General features: G+C 49.5%; 1 protein-coding gene across 6 annotated transcripts in view; it reads right to left on the reverse strand.

Annotated features, from left to right (window-relative positions):
• Positions 1-13481, reverse strand: part of SMARCA4 (SWI/SNF related BAF chromatin remodeling complex subunit ATPase 4) — an 813549-nt gene that overhangs the window by 514021 nt on the left and 286047 nt on the right. The window lies entirely within an intron of this gene.

The following is a 13481-nucleotide window of genomic DNA, read 5'->3' on the forward strand; positions in this document are numbered from 1 at the left end:
GCTTGTGTGTGCTAGTGAGGACAAAACGAGTAAGTCGACATGGCACTCCCCTCAGGGTGCCATGCCAGCCTCTCACTGCCTATGCAGTATAGGTAAGACACCCCTCTAGCAGGCCTTACAGCCCTAAGGCAGGGTGCACTATACCATAGGTGAGGGTACCAGTGCATGAGCATGGTACCCCTACAGTGTCTAAACAAAACCTTAGACATTGTAAGTGCAGGGTAGCCATAAGAGTATATGGTCTGGGAGTCTGTCAAACACGAACTCCACAGCACCATAATGGCTACACTGAAAACTGGGAAGTTTGGTATCAAACTTCTCAGCACAATAAATGCACACTGATGCCAGTGTACATTTTATTGTAAAATACACCACAGAGGGCACCTTAGAGGTGCCCCCTGAAACTTAACCGACTATCTGTGTAGGCTGACTAGTTTTAGCAGCCTGCCACAAACCGAGACATGTTGCTGGCCCCATGGGGAGAGTGCCTTTGTCACTCGAAGGCCAGTAACAAAGCCTGCACTGGGTGGAGATGCTAACACCTCTCCCAGGCAGGAATTGTCACACCTGGCGGTGAGCCTCAAAGGCTCACCTCCTTTGTGCCAACCCAGCAGGACACTCCAGCTAGTGGAGTTGCCCGCCCCCTCCGGCCAGGCCCCACTTTTGGCGGCAAGGCCGGAGAAAATAATGAGAATAACAAGGAGGAGTCACTGGCCAGTCAGGACAGCCCCTAAGGTGTCCTGAGCTGAGGTGACTCTAACTTTTAGAAATCCTCCATCTTGCAGATGGAGGATTCCCCCAATAGGGTTAGGATTGTGACCCCCTCCACTTGGGAGGAGGCACAAAGAGGGTGTACCCACCCTCAGGGCTAGTAGCCATTGGCTACTAACCCCCCAGACCTAAACACGCCCTTAAATTTAGTATTTAAGGGCTACCCTGAACCCTAGAAAATTAGATTCCTGCAACAAGAAGAAGGACTGCCCAGCTGAAAACCCCTGCAGCGGAAGACCAGAAGACGACAACTGCCTTGGCTCCAGAAACTCACCGGCCTGTCTCCTGCCTTCCAAAGATCCTGCTCCAGCGACGCCTTCCGAAGGGACCAGCGACCTCGACATCCTCTGAGGACTGCCCCTGCTTCGAAAAGACAAGAAACTCCCGAGGACAGCGGACCTGCTCCAAGAAAAGCTGCAACTTTGTTTCCAGCAGCTTTAAAGAACCCTGCAAGCTCCCCGCAAGAAGCGTGAGACTTGCAACACTGCACCCGGCGACCCCGACGCGGCTGGTGGCGATCCAACACCTCAGGAGGGACCCCAGGACTACTCTGATACTGTGAGTACCAAAACCTGTCCCCCCTGAGCCCCCACAGCGCCGCCTGCAGAGGGAATCCCGAGGCTTCCCCTGACCGCGACTCTTTGAACCTAAAGTCCCGACGCCTGGGAGAGACCCTGCACCCGCAGCCCCCAGGACCTGAAGGACCGGACTTTCACTGAAGAAGTGACCCCCAGGAGTCCCTCTCCCTTGCCCAAGTGGAGGTTTCCCCGAGGAATCCCCCCCTTGCCTGCCTGCAGCGCTGAAGAGATCCCGAGATCTCTCATAGACTAACATTGAAAACCCGACGCTTGTTTCTACACTGCACCCGGCCGCCCCCGCGCTGCTGAGGGTGAAATTTCTGTGTGGACTTGTGTCCCCCCCCGGTGCCCTACAAAACCCCCCTGGTCTACCCTCCGAAGACGCGGGTACTTACCTGCAAGCAGACCGGAACCGGGGCACCCCCTTCTCTCCATTCTAGCCTATGTGTTTTGGGCACCACTTTGAACTCTGCACCTGACCGGCCCTGAGCTGCGGGTGTGGTGACTTTGGGGTTGCTCTGAACCCCCAACGGTGGGCTACCTTGGACCAAGAACTAAGCCCTGTAAGTGTCTTACTTACCTGGTTAACCTAACAAATACTTACCTCCCCTAGGAACTGTGAAAATTGCACTAAGTGTCCACTTTTAAAACAGCTATTTGTCAATAACTTGAAAAGTATACATGCAATTTTTATGATTTGAAGTTCCTAAAGTACTTACCTGCAATACCTTTCGAAGGAGCTATTACATGTAGAATTTGAACCTGTGGTTCTTAAAATAAACTAAGAAAAGATATTTTTCTATATAAAAACCTATTGGCTGGATTTGTCTCTGAGTGTGTGTACCTCATTTATTGTCTATGTGTATGTACAACAAATGCTTAACACTACTCCTTGGATAAGCCTACTGCTCGACCACACTACCACAAAATAGAGCATTAGTATTATCTATTTTTACCACTATTTTACCTCTAAGGGGAACCCTTGGACTCTGTGCATGCTATTCCTTACTTTGAAATAGCACATACAGAGCCAACTTCCTACACCAACCCCTTTTTAAGAGTCATTTAAGGGCTCCCATGCGGGTGGCTCCTCAGATTCGTCAAGCAAGACTCTACAAGGAACTCTCTGCAAGTCATCTTCTTTCCCTGGCCTCTGGAACTGCTGCTGTTCTTCTCCGGGAAACCAAACAAGTCTGCTTCTAGTGGGAAGGCTCCCACTGCAACATTATCTGGATCCTGCAAAGATTCTGCAGCATTTAGGCTGCTCATCCTCCAGGGTCACAAGGACTCCGTTTGCACCAGGAAGCATGAAGTGAAGGAGTCACTCCCCTGCAATCGCAAGCACCTCAAGGCATTGTCGACCAGTTGGTGGGGTCTGCTGTCGCTGGACATCTGAAGAGTCTGCTTCACAGGTGGTGAGTCTGTGGCCTCCTCTGGGTCCTGCTTGTATTCTAACCAAGCTGGGAGACTGTAGGCCCATGCTCCTGACACTGGACTGGCAGCGCTATGCACCATGACTGTTGCATTTGCCAAGGCTTCTTGACTCTCTGTCTGGGAGATCTTTAGGCTCCAAGAAGCTCTGGCCCCCAGCACTCTCCAAACCAAAGATCAGCTCCTGTCCTGCAAGTCCTGCGACGCAACACTTCTGTTTTGCTGGGCTGGTAAGGCCTCTCTGTTACTACCTTTTTTCAGCACCCGTGAGTCACTCGTGGGGGCTACATCAGCTTCTGTTGGCCTTCCTGTGAGCTGAAGGCCAGCTCTGTCTCCCCCTTCCTGGGTAGAGTCTCCTGAACCTTGTTGGTCCCCAAAACTCTGCAACTTCTATTTGCACTTGCCAGTGCTTGATGGTGACCTGAGTGGACACTTTCCCTCCTGCAATTTGGCAATCGTCGGGGGACAGCTTGCAGGTGACTCCTGAGATCTTCAACAGCTCCTGGACTCCACAGCTAGACTTCTTCTTTCACAAACTTGCAGGAACTTCATCTTCAGGAGGGTGGGCATTGCCACCTGCATCGTCTGGGCACCTCCTTGGATGCTGGACTCTGTCCCCTTCCTTTGCAGGTTCCCCACGTCCAGAATCCATCCTTGGATACCACCGGCCTGGTCCACAGGTCGTAACCGCAGCTGGTCAATCAGAGGCATCCACAACCTTCAGAGACAGACCCTTCTCCCCTCTGCATTCGGGTCCCTGATGTTGGTACTCCTGTTTTCTGGGTATCATGGTGTAGGGGCACTCTCCTCCATCTATCCTCTTGCTTGCTGATTTCCTCAGGGTCAGCTGGGAAAGGGCCTGAATTCCACAAACTCCAACCACTACTCTCTATGTTAGTTTATAGGACAATTGGGTGGGTAACTGACTTACTCCTGGTTGCCGGGGTCACCTACTGTACTTACCGCTGGTATTTTTAACTGGCCCCAGACCCTAGCTAGCCACCACACTTACATTTTCACATTCCACTTTTTTAGCATATGTTTTGGCCCTCTCCTTGGGCCCTGAATATTTCTATGCTATTTTTGCTGGTTATTTTATGTGAATAATTGTATAATATCTTTAATGGGAGATATACCAATGTCAGTTTAGTAATAGTTCTGTAATAAAGTATCCTTTAGTTTTGCAAAAAAGTGTGTGGTTCTTCTTGTGACTAAGTTATTGTCTGACTATTGTGGTATTGTAAATGCTTTGCATTCCTCCTGGATGAGCTTTAGCTGCTAACTCAGCTACCCCAAAACAGCTTCTGCTACCCTATTCACTATCACTAAGGGTTGCCTGGAGCCAGTATAGGGTGCCACACCATAGGTGTACACCATAAACTGAGTCCGCCCCCTACAACTCCTTTAAAAAGTACTGCAAATGGAGAGTGAAACAGAACAATACCCTTCAAGAGTGGTACACAAAAATACAGGATTGTGAGTCCTTGTCTTACAGATACATTTTAGACACATGCTCAGCATACACACGCACCTAAAATAATCAGGTCCAGAGGGGAGTTGCTTTGAAATTCTAGAATGGATCTGAACACCTGCTTGGGTGTAGGAAGCTGACTATATAGTGGACCAAAAAGAGGTACACTGTGTTAAGAATCCAATCAAACCCCAACAGAATTACAGGGGCACAAATGGCACCCTAATGCTCTCTTCTGTGATACTGTGGGTGAGCAGTTAGGCATATCAGAGGGTCGTACTAAGCATGTATTGAACACACATAGGCAGTGAGAGACACATAATAAAGAATTCGCCCAACACCAATTTATAAAAATAATAATACATTCTTTTATATAAATATTGATACCAAAATCATTTGAATCGGTGAGTACTTTTAGAGTTATGAATTTTTACAATTTTCAAAGGTGCAATTTTGGGAGCAGTAATTTTATCCTATGGGGGGAAAACATATACTGCATACTGGTGTTCAGCAGCGACTGAACAGGACCAATCTTCTGAAGTTAAGGTAAGTATGGGGCAAGGTCCAAGGCAGCACCAGCAGGTCACTTTGGGAGGCACTGGGGTGTCAGGGTGCAGAGGTGCTTTTCACCGCTGGGTGCCCAGTGTTATTCTATGGGAAAGAAACAGACACTGCATACAGGCACTTAGCCACAACTTACAGGACTGTTCTTCTACACTTGAGGTGAATATGGAGTAAGGTCCTAGGCCATACTAAAAGTTCTGTTATGAGGGCTCTGGGCGCCCGGGTGCAGAGGTGTGTTATGGCATTGGGTGTCCTATTCACTTCAATGGGAAGCGGTCTGGTCACAAAGTTGCTGCAAGCTGGGCCTAGAATGTCAGTTCGGGGGAACACATAGAACGGCTTGACACAGGGGCCACTCTAGCGGTGAAGGCAGAGCACAGTGGGGCTTCTTGGGCCAGCCACCAACTGGGCTAGGAAGAGGGTCGCCTGGGGGTCACTCCTGCACTGAGGTTTGGTTCCTTCTGGTCCTGGGGGCTGCGGGTGCAGTGCTTGGTCCAGGCGTCGGGTTCCTTGTTACAGCCAGTCGCAGTCAGGGGGAGCCTCTGGATTATCTATGAATGTGTCGCTGTGAAGGTCTAGGGTGGTCGTCGCGGGCTACTCACGAGGTCGCAGTCGCCTGGAAAGTCTTCCCTGTGGTGTTGGTTCTCTGGAGCTCGAGCTGGGGGCGTCGGGAGCAGAGGGTGAAGTCTCACGCTTCCGGCAGGAAGAGTGAAGTCTTTAGAAGTTGCAAGAAAGTTGCAATATTGTTGCTGTTCTTGAGCAGAGCCGCTGCTCAGAGGAGTTTCTTGGTCCTTAGGTTTAGGGCAGTCCTCTGAGGCTTCAGAGGTCCCTGGTCCCAGTTGGATGTGTCGCTGTTACAGTTTTTCGAGTCAGGAGACAGGCCGGTAGGGGTGGGACCAAAGCAGTTGTCATGACTGTCGTCGCTGCAGGGCTTTCAGGTCAGCAGTCGTCCTTGGTTCAGGTTGCAGGAATCTGATTTCCTGGGTTCTGGGGTGCCCCTTAATACTAAATTTAGGTGTGTGTTTAGGTCTGGGGACAGTAGCCAATGGCTACTGTCCTGGAGGGTGGCTACGCCCTCTTTGTGCCTCGTCCCTGAGGGGAGGGGAGCACATCCCTAATCCTATTGGGGGAATCCTCCAAAACTAGGATGGAGGATTTCTAAAGGCAGGGGTCCCCTCAATTCAGGGCACCTTAGAGGCTGTCCTGACTGGGGGGAGACTTCTCCTTGTTTTTCTAATTAGCTCCTCCAGCCTTGCCGCCAAAAGTGGGGGCAGTGGCCGGAGGGGCAGGCATCTCCACTAGCTGGGATGCCCTGTGGTGCTGTAACAAATGGGGTGAGCCTTTGAGGCTTTGAGGCCTTTGAGGCTCACCGCCAGGTGTTACAGTTCCTGCAGGGAGAGGTGAGAAGCACCTCCACCCAGTACAGGTTTTGTTCCTGGCCACAGAGTGACAAAGCCACTCTTCCCCATGTGGCCAGAAACTCGTCTGGTTGTGGCAGGCTGGCAGAAACTGGTCAGCCTAGCACTAGGAGTTGGACTGGTATTCAGGGGACATCTCTAAGATGCCCTCTGGGTGCATTTTACAACATATTCCACACTGACATCAGTGTGCATTTATTGTGCTGAGAAGTTTGGTACCAAACTTCCCAGATTTCAGAGTGTAGCCATTATGGAACTGTGCAGTTTGTGTTTGACAAACTCCCAGACCATATACTCTTATGGCTACCTGCACTTACAATATCTAAGGTTTTGCTTAGACACTGTAGGGACATAGTGCTCATGCACATGTGCCCTCCTCTGTGGTATAGGGCACCCTGCCTTAGGGATGTAAGGCCTGCTAGGGGGGTACTTACCTATGCCACAGGCAGTGTGAGGTTGGCATGGCACTCTGAGGGGAGTGCCATGTCGACTTAGTCATTTTCTCCCCACCAGCACACACAAGCTGTGAGGCAGTGTGCATGTGCTGAGTGAGGGGTCCCCAGGGTGGCGTAAGACATGCTGCAGTCCTCAGAGACCTTCCCTGGCATCAGGGCCCTTGGTACCAGGGGTACCATTTCCAAGGGACTTATCTGAGTGCCAGGGCTGTGCCAATTAAGGAAGCAAAAGTACAGTTTAGGGAAAGAACACTGGTGTGGGGGCCTTGTAGGAAGTTGGCTATGTATGCACTATTTCAAAGTAAGGAATAGTATGCACAGAGTCCAAGGGTTCCCCTTAGAGGTAAGATAGTGGCAAAAAGAGATAATACGAATGCTCTATTTTGTGGTAGTGTGGTCGAGCAGTAGGCTTATCAAAGGAGTAGTGTTAAGCATTTGTTGTACATATACACAGGCAATAAATGAGGAACACACACTCAGAAACAATTCCAGGCCAATAGGTTTTTGTTATAGAAAAATATCTTTTCTTAGTTTATTTTAAGAACCACAGGTTCAAATTCTACATGTAATATCTCATTTGAAAGGTATTGCAGGTAAGTACTTTAGGAAATTTGAATAATTACAGTAGCATATATACTTTTTACATAAAACACATTTAGCTGTTTTAAAAGTGGACACAGTGCAATTTTCACAGTTCCTGGGGGAGGTAAAGTAATGTTAGTTTTTGCAGGTAAGTAAACCATGTAAGGAAATGCCTCCTTGGCATGGTTGCCCCCTGACTTTTTGCCTTTGCTGATGCTATGTTTACAATTGAAAGTGTGCTGAGGCCTGCTAACCAGGCCCCAGCACCAGTGTTCTTTCCCTAACCTGTACTTTTGTATCCACAATTGGCAGACCCTGGCATCCAGATAAGTCCCTTGTAACTGGTACTTCTAGTACCAAGGGCCCTGATGCCAAGGAAGGTCTCTAAGGGCTGCAGCATGTCTTATGCCACCCTGGAGACCTCTCACTCAGCACAGACACACTGCTTGCCAGCTAGTGAGGACAAAACGAGTAAGTCGACATGGCACTCCCCTCAGGGTGCCATGCCAGCCTCTCACTGCCTATGCAGTATAGGTAAGACACCCCTCTAGCAGGCCTTACAGCCCTAAGGCAGGGTGCACTATACCATAGGTGAGGGTACCAGTGCATGAGCATGGTACCCCTACAGTGTCTAAACAAAACCTTAGACATTGTAAGTGCAGGGTAGCCATAAGAGTATATGGTCTGGGAGTCTGTCAAACACGAACTCCACAGCACCATAATGGCTACACTGAAAACTGGGAAGTTTGGTATCAAACTTCTCAGCACAATAAATGCACACTGATGCCAGTGTACATTTTATTGTAAAATACACCACAGAGGGCACCTTAGAGGTGCCCCCTGAAACTTAACCGACTGTCTGTGTAGGCTGACTAGGTCCAGCAGCCTGCCACACTAGAGACATGTTGCTGGCCCCATGGGGAGAGTGCCTTTGTCACTCTGAGGCCAGTAACAAAGCCTGCACTGGGTGGAGATGCTAACACCTCCCCCAGGCAGGAATTGTCACACCTGGCGGTGAGCCTCAAAGGCTCACCTCCTTTGTGCCAACCCAGCAGGACACTCCAGCTAGTGGAGTTGCCCGCCCCCTCCGGCCAGGCCCCACTTTTGGCGGCAAGGCCGGAGAAGATAATGAGAAAAACAAGGAGGAGTCACTGACCAGTCAGGACAGCCCCTAAGGTGTCCTGAGCTGAGGTGACTCTAACTTTTAGAAATCCTCCATCTTGCAGATGGAGGATTCCCCCAATAGGGTTAGGATTGTGACCCCCTCCCCTTGGGAGGAGGCACAAAGAGGGTGTACCCACCCTCAGGGCTAGTAGCCATTGGCTACTAACCCCCCAGACCTAAACACGCCCTTAAATTTAGTATTTAAGGGCTACCCTGAACCCTAGAAAATTAGATTCCTGCAACTACAAGAAGAAGGACTGCCTAGCTGAAAACCCCTGCAGCGGAAGACCAGAAGACGACAACTGCCTTGGCTCTAGAAACTCACGGCCTGTCTCCTGCCTTCCAAAGATCCTGCTCCAGCGACGCCTTCCAAAGGGACCAGCGACCTCGACATCCTCTGAGGACTGCCCCTGCTTCGAAAAGACAAGAAACTCCCGAGGACAGCGGACCTGCTCCAAGAAAGGCTGCAACTTTGTTTCCAGCAGCCTTGAAAGAACCCTGCAAGCTCCCCGCAAGAAGCGTGAGACTTGCAACACTGCACCCGGCGACCCCGACTCGGCTGGTGGAGATCCAACACCTCAGGAGGGACCCCAGGACTACTCTGATACTGTGAGTACCAAAACCTGTCCCCCCTGAGCCCCCACAGCGCCGCCTGCAGAGGGAATCCCGAGGCTTCCCCTGACCGCGACTCTTTGAATCCTAAGTCCCGTCGCCTGGGAGAGACCCTGCACCCGCAGCCCCCAGGACCTGAAGGACCGGACTTTCACTGGAGAAGTGACCCCCAGGAGTCCCTCTCCCTTGCCCAAGTGGAGGTTTCCCCGAGGAACCCCCCCCTTGCCTGCCTGCAGCGCTGAAGAGATCCCGAGATCTCTTATAGACTAACATTGCGAACCCGACGCTTGTTTCTACACTGCACCCGGCCGCCCCCGCGCCGCTGAGGGTGAAATTTCTGTGTGGGCTTGTGTCCCCCCCGGTGCCCTACAAAACCCCCCTGGTCTGCCCTCCGAAGACGCGGGTACTTACCTGCAAGCAGACCGGAACCGGGGCACCCCCTTCTCTCCATTCTAGCCTATGTGTTTTGGGGCACCACTTTGAACTCTGCACCCGACCGGCCCTGAGCTGCTGGTGTGGTGACTTTGGGGTTGCTCTGAACCCCCAACGGTGGGCTACCTTGGACCAAGAACTGAACCCTGTAAGTGTCTTACTTACCTGGTAAAATTAACAAAAACTTACCTCCCCCAGGAACTGTGAAAATTGCACTAAGTGTCCACTTTTAAAACAGCTATTTGTCAATAACTTGAAAAGTATACATGCAATTTTTATGATTTGAAGTTCCTAATGTACTTACCTGCAATACCTTTCAAACAAGATATTACATGTTAAATTTGAACCTGTGGTTCTTAAAATAAACTAAGAAAAGATATTTTTCTATACAAAACCTATTGGCTGGATTTGTCTCTGAGTGTGTGTACCTCATTTATTGTCTATGTGTATGTACAACAAATGCTTAACACTACTCCTTGGATAAGCCTACTGCTCGACCACACTACCACAAAATAGAGCATTAGTATTATCTATTTTTACCACTATTTTACCTCTAAGGGGAACCCTTGGACTCTGTGCATGCTATTCCTTACTTTGAAATAGCACATACAGAGCCAACTTCCTACATTGGTGGATCAGCGGTGGGGTACAAGACTTTGCATTTGCTGGACTACTCAGCCAATACCTGATCACACGACAAATCCCAAAATTGTCATTAGAAATTGATTTTTGCAATTTGAAAAGTTTTCTAAATTCTTAAAAGACCTGCTAGGGCCTTGTGTTAGATCCTGTTTAGCATTTCTTTTAGAGTTTAAAAGTTTGTAAAAGTTTGAATTAGATTCTAGAACCAGTTGTAGATTCTTAAAAAGTATTCCAACTTTTAGAAGCAAAATGTCTAGCACAGATGTGACTGTGGTGGAACTCGACACCACACCTTACCTCCATCTTAAGATGAGGGAGCTAAGGTCACTCTGTAAAATAAAGAAAATAACAATGGGCCCCAAACCTACCAAAATACAGCTCCAGGAGCTTTTGGCAGAGTTTGAAAAGGCCAACCCCTCTGAGGGTGGCAACTCAGAGGAAGAGGATAGTGACTTGGAGGAAAATTCCCCCCTACCAGTCCTATCTAGGGAGAACAGGGTCCCTCAAACCCTGACTCCAAAAATAATAGTCAGAGATGCTGGTTCCCTCACAGGAGAGACCAACACCTCTGAAATCACTGAGGATAACCCCAGTGAAGAGGACATCCAGTTAGCCAGGATGGCCAAAAGATTGGCTTTGGAAAGACAGATCCTAGCCATAGAGAGGGAAAGACAAGAGATGGGCCTAGGACCCATCAATGGTGGCAGCAACATAAATAGGGTCAGAGATTCTCCTGACATGTTGAAAATCCCTAAAGGGATTGTAACTAAATATGAAGATGGTGATGACATCACCAAATGGTTCACAGCTTTTGAGAGGGCTTGTGTAACCAGAAAAGTGAACAGATCTCACTGGGGTGCTCTCCTTTGGGAAATGTTCACAGGAAAGTGTAGGGATAGACTCCTCACACTCTCTGGACAAGATGCAGAATCTTATGACCTCATGAAGGGTACCCTGATTGAGGGCTTTGGATTCTCCACTGAGGAGTATAGGATTAGATTCAGGGGGGCTCAAAAATCCTCGAGCCAGACCTGGGTTGACTTTGTAGACTACTCAGTGAAAACACTAGATGGTTGGATTCAAGGCAGTGGTGTAAGTAATTATGATGGGCTGTACAATTTATTTGTGAAAGAACACCTATTGAGTAATTGTTTCAATGATAAACTGCATCAGCATCTGGTAGACCTAGGACCAATTTCTCCCCAAGAATTGGGAAAGAAGGCGGACCATTGGGTCAAGACAAGGGTGTCCAAGACTTCAACAGGGGGTGACCAAAAGAAAGGGGTCACAAAGACTCCCCAGGGGAAGGGTGATGAGACAACCAAAACTAAAAATAGTAAAGAGTCTTCTACAGGCCCCCAAAAACCTGCACAGGAGGGTGGGCCCAGAGCCTCTTCACAAAACAATGGGTACAAGGGTAAAAACTTTGATCCCAAAAAGGCCTGGTGTCATAGCTGTAAACAGCATGGACACCAAACTGGAGACAAGGCCTGTCCCAAGAAAGGTTCCACTCCAAACCCCCATCCAGGTAACACTGGTATGGCTAGTCTCCAAGTGGGATCAACAGTGTGCCCAGAGCAAATCAGGGTCCACACTGAAGCTACTCTAGTTTGAGGGTGGGGTGGATTTAGCCACACTAGCTGTCTGGCCGCCTAACATGCAAAAATACAGACAGCAACTCTTAATTAATGGGACTAGAATAGAGGGCCTGAGGGATACAGGTGCCAGTGTCACCATGGTGACAGAGAAACTGGTTTCCCCTGGCCAATACCTGACTGGAAAAACCTACACAGTCACCAACGCTGACAATCAGAGAAAAGTACATCCCATGGCAATGGTTACTTTAGAATGGGGAGGGGTCAATGGCCTGAAACAGGTGGTGGTCTCCTCAAATATCCCAGTGGACTGTCTGCTTGGAAATGACCTGGAGTCCTCAGCATGGGCTGAGGTAGAACTAAAAACCCATGCAGCAATGCTGGGTATCCCTGAACTGGTGTGTGTGAAAACAAGAGCACAGTGCAAGGCACAGGGTGAACAAGTAGAGCTGGAGTCTGGAAGAATGGCCCAGCCTACCAAGAGGAAAGGAAAGTCAGTTGGGAAACCAACTGCAACACAGCAAAAGAAAGGGAACCTCTCTTCTCAGGAAGAAGTTCTGCCCTCTGAGGGAACTGAGCCTTTGGAGCTTGAACCTTATCAGGTTGAGCTCTTAGGCCCAGGGGGACCCTCAAGGGAGGAGCTGTGTAAGGGACAAGAAACCTGTCCCTCTCTTGAAGGCCTTAGGCAGCAAGCTGCTGAAGAGTCCAAGGGCAAGAAAAATGGAACACATAGGGTCTATTGGGAAGATGGACTCCTGTACACTGAGGCCAGAGAACCCAAACCTGGTGCCACTAGGAGAGTGGTAGTGCCTCAGCTGTTCAGAGAGTTCATCCTAACATTGGCCCATGACATTCCCCTTGCTGGACATTTGGGACAAACCAAGACGTGGGAGAGGCTAGTTAACCACTTCTACTGGCCCAATATGTCCAACATGGTTAAGGAGTTTTGCCTCTCCTGCCCCACCTGTCAAGCCAGTGGTAAGACAGGTGGGCACCCAAAGGCCCCCCTCATTCCACTTCCAGTGGTGGGGGTCCCCTTTGAAAGAGTGGGTGTGGACATAGTTGGTCCACTGGAACCTCCCACAGCCTCAGGAAATATGTATATCCTGGTAGTAGTGGATCATGCTACCAGGTATCCTGAAGCTATTCCCCTTAGGTCGACTACTGCCCCTGCAGTAGCCAAGGCCCTCATTGGTATCTTTACCAGAGTGGGTTTCCCTAAGGAGGAGGTGTCTGACAGAGGTACCAACTTCATGTCAGCATACCTAAAACACATGTGGAATGAGTGTGGAGTGACTTACAAATTCACTACACCATACCATCCACAAACTAATGGCTTAGTTGAGAGATTCAACAAGACATTAAAAGGCATGATCATGGGGCTCCCAGAAAAGCTCAAAAGGAGATGGGATGTCCTCTTGCCATGTCTGCTTTTCGCTTACAGAGAGGTGCCACAGAAGGGAGTAGGATTCTCACCCTTTGAACTTCTGTTTGGTCATCCTGTAAGGGGACCACTTGCTCTTGTTAAAGAAGGCTGGGAGAGACCTCTTCATGAGCCTAAACAAGACATAGTGGACTATGTACTTGGCCTTCGCTCTAGGATGGCAGAGTACATGGAAAAGGCAACCAAAAACCTTGAGGCCAGCCAACAGCTCCAGAAGTTTTGGTATGACCAAAAGGCTGCACTGGTTGAGTTCCAACCAGGACAGAAAGTCTGGGTTCTGGAGCCTGTGGCTCCCAGGGCACTCCAGGACAAATGGAGTGGC

This window comes from Pleurodeles waltl, chromosome 4_2, assembly GCF_031143425.1.
Source record: "Pleurodeles waltl isolate 20211129_DDA chromosome 4_2, aPleWal1.hap1.20221129, whole genome shotgun sequence".
Classification (NCBI taxonomy): domain Eukaryota; kingdom Metazoa; phylum Chordata; class Amphibia; order Caudata; family Salamandridae; genus Pleurodeles; species Pleurodeles waltl.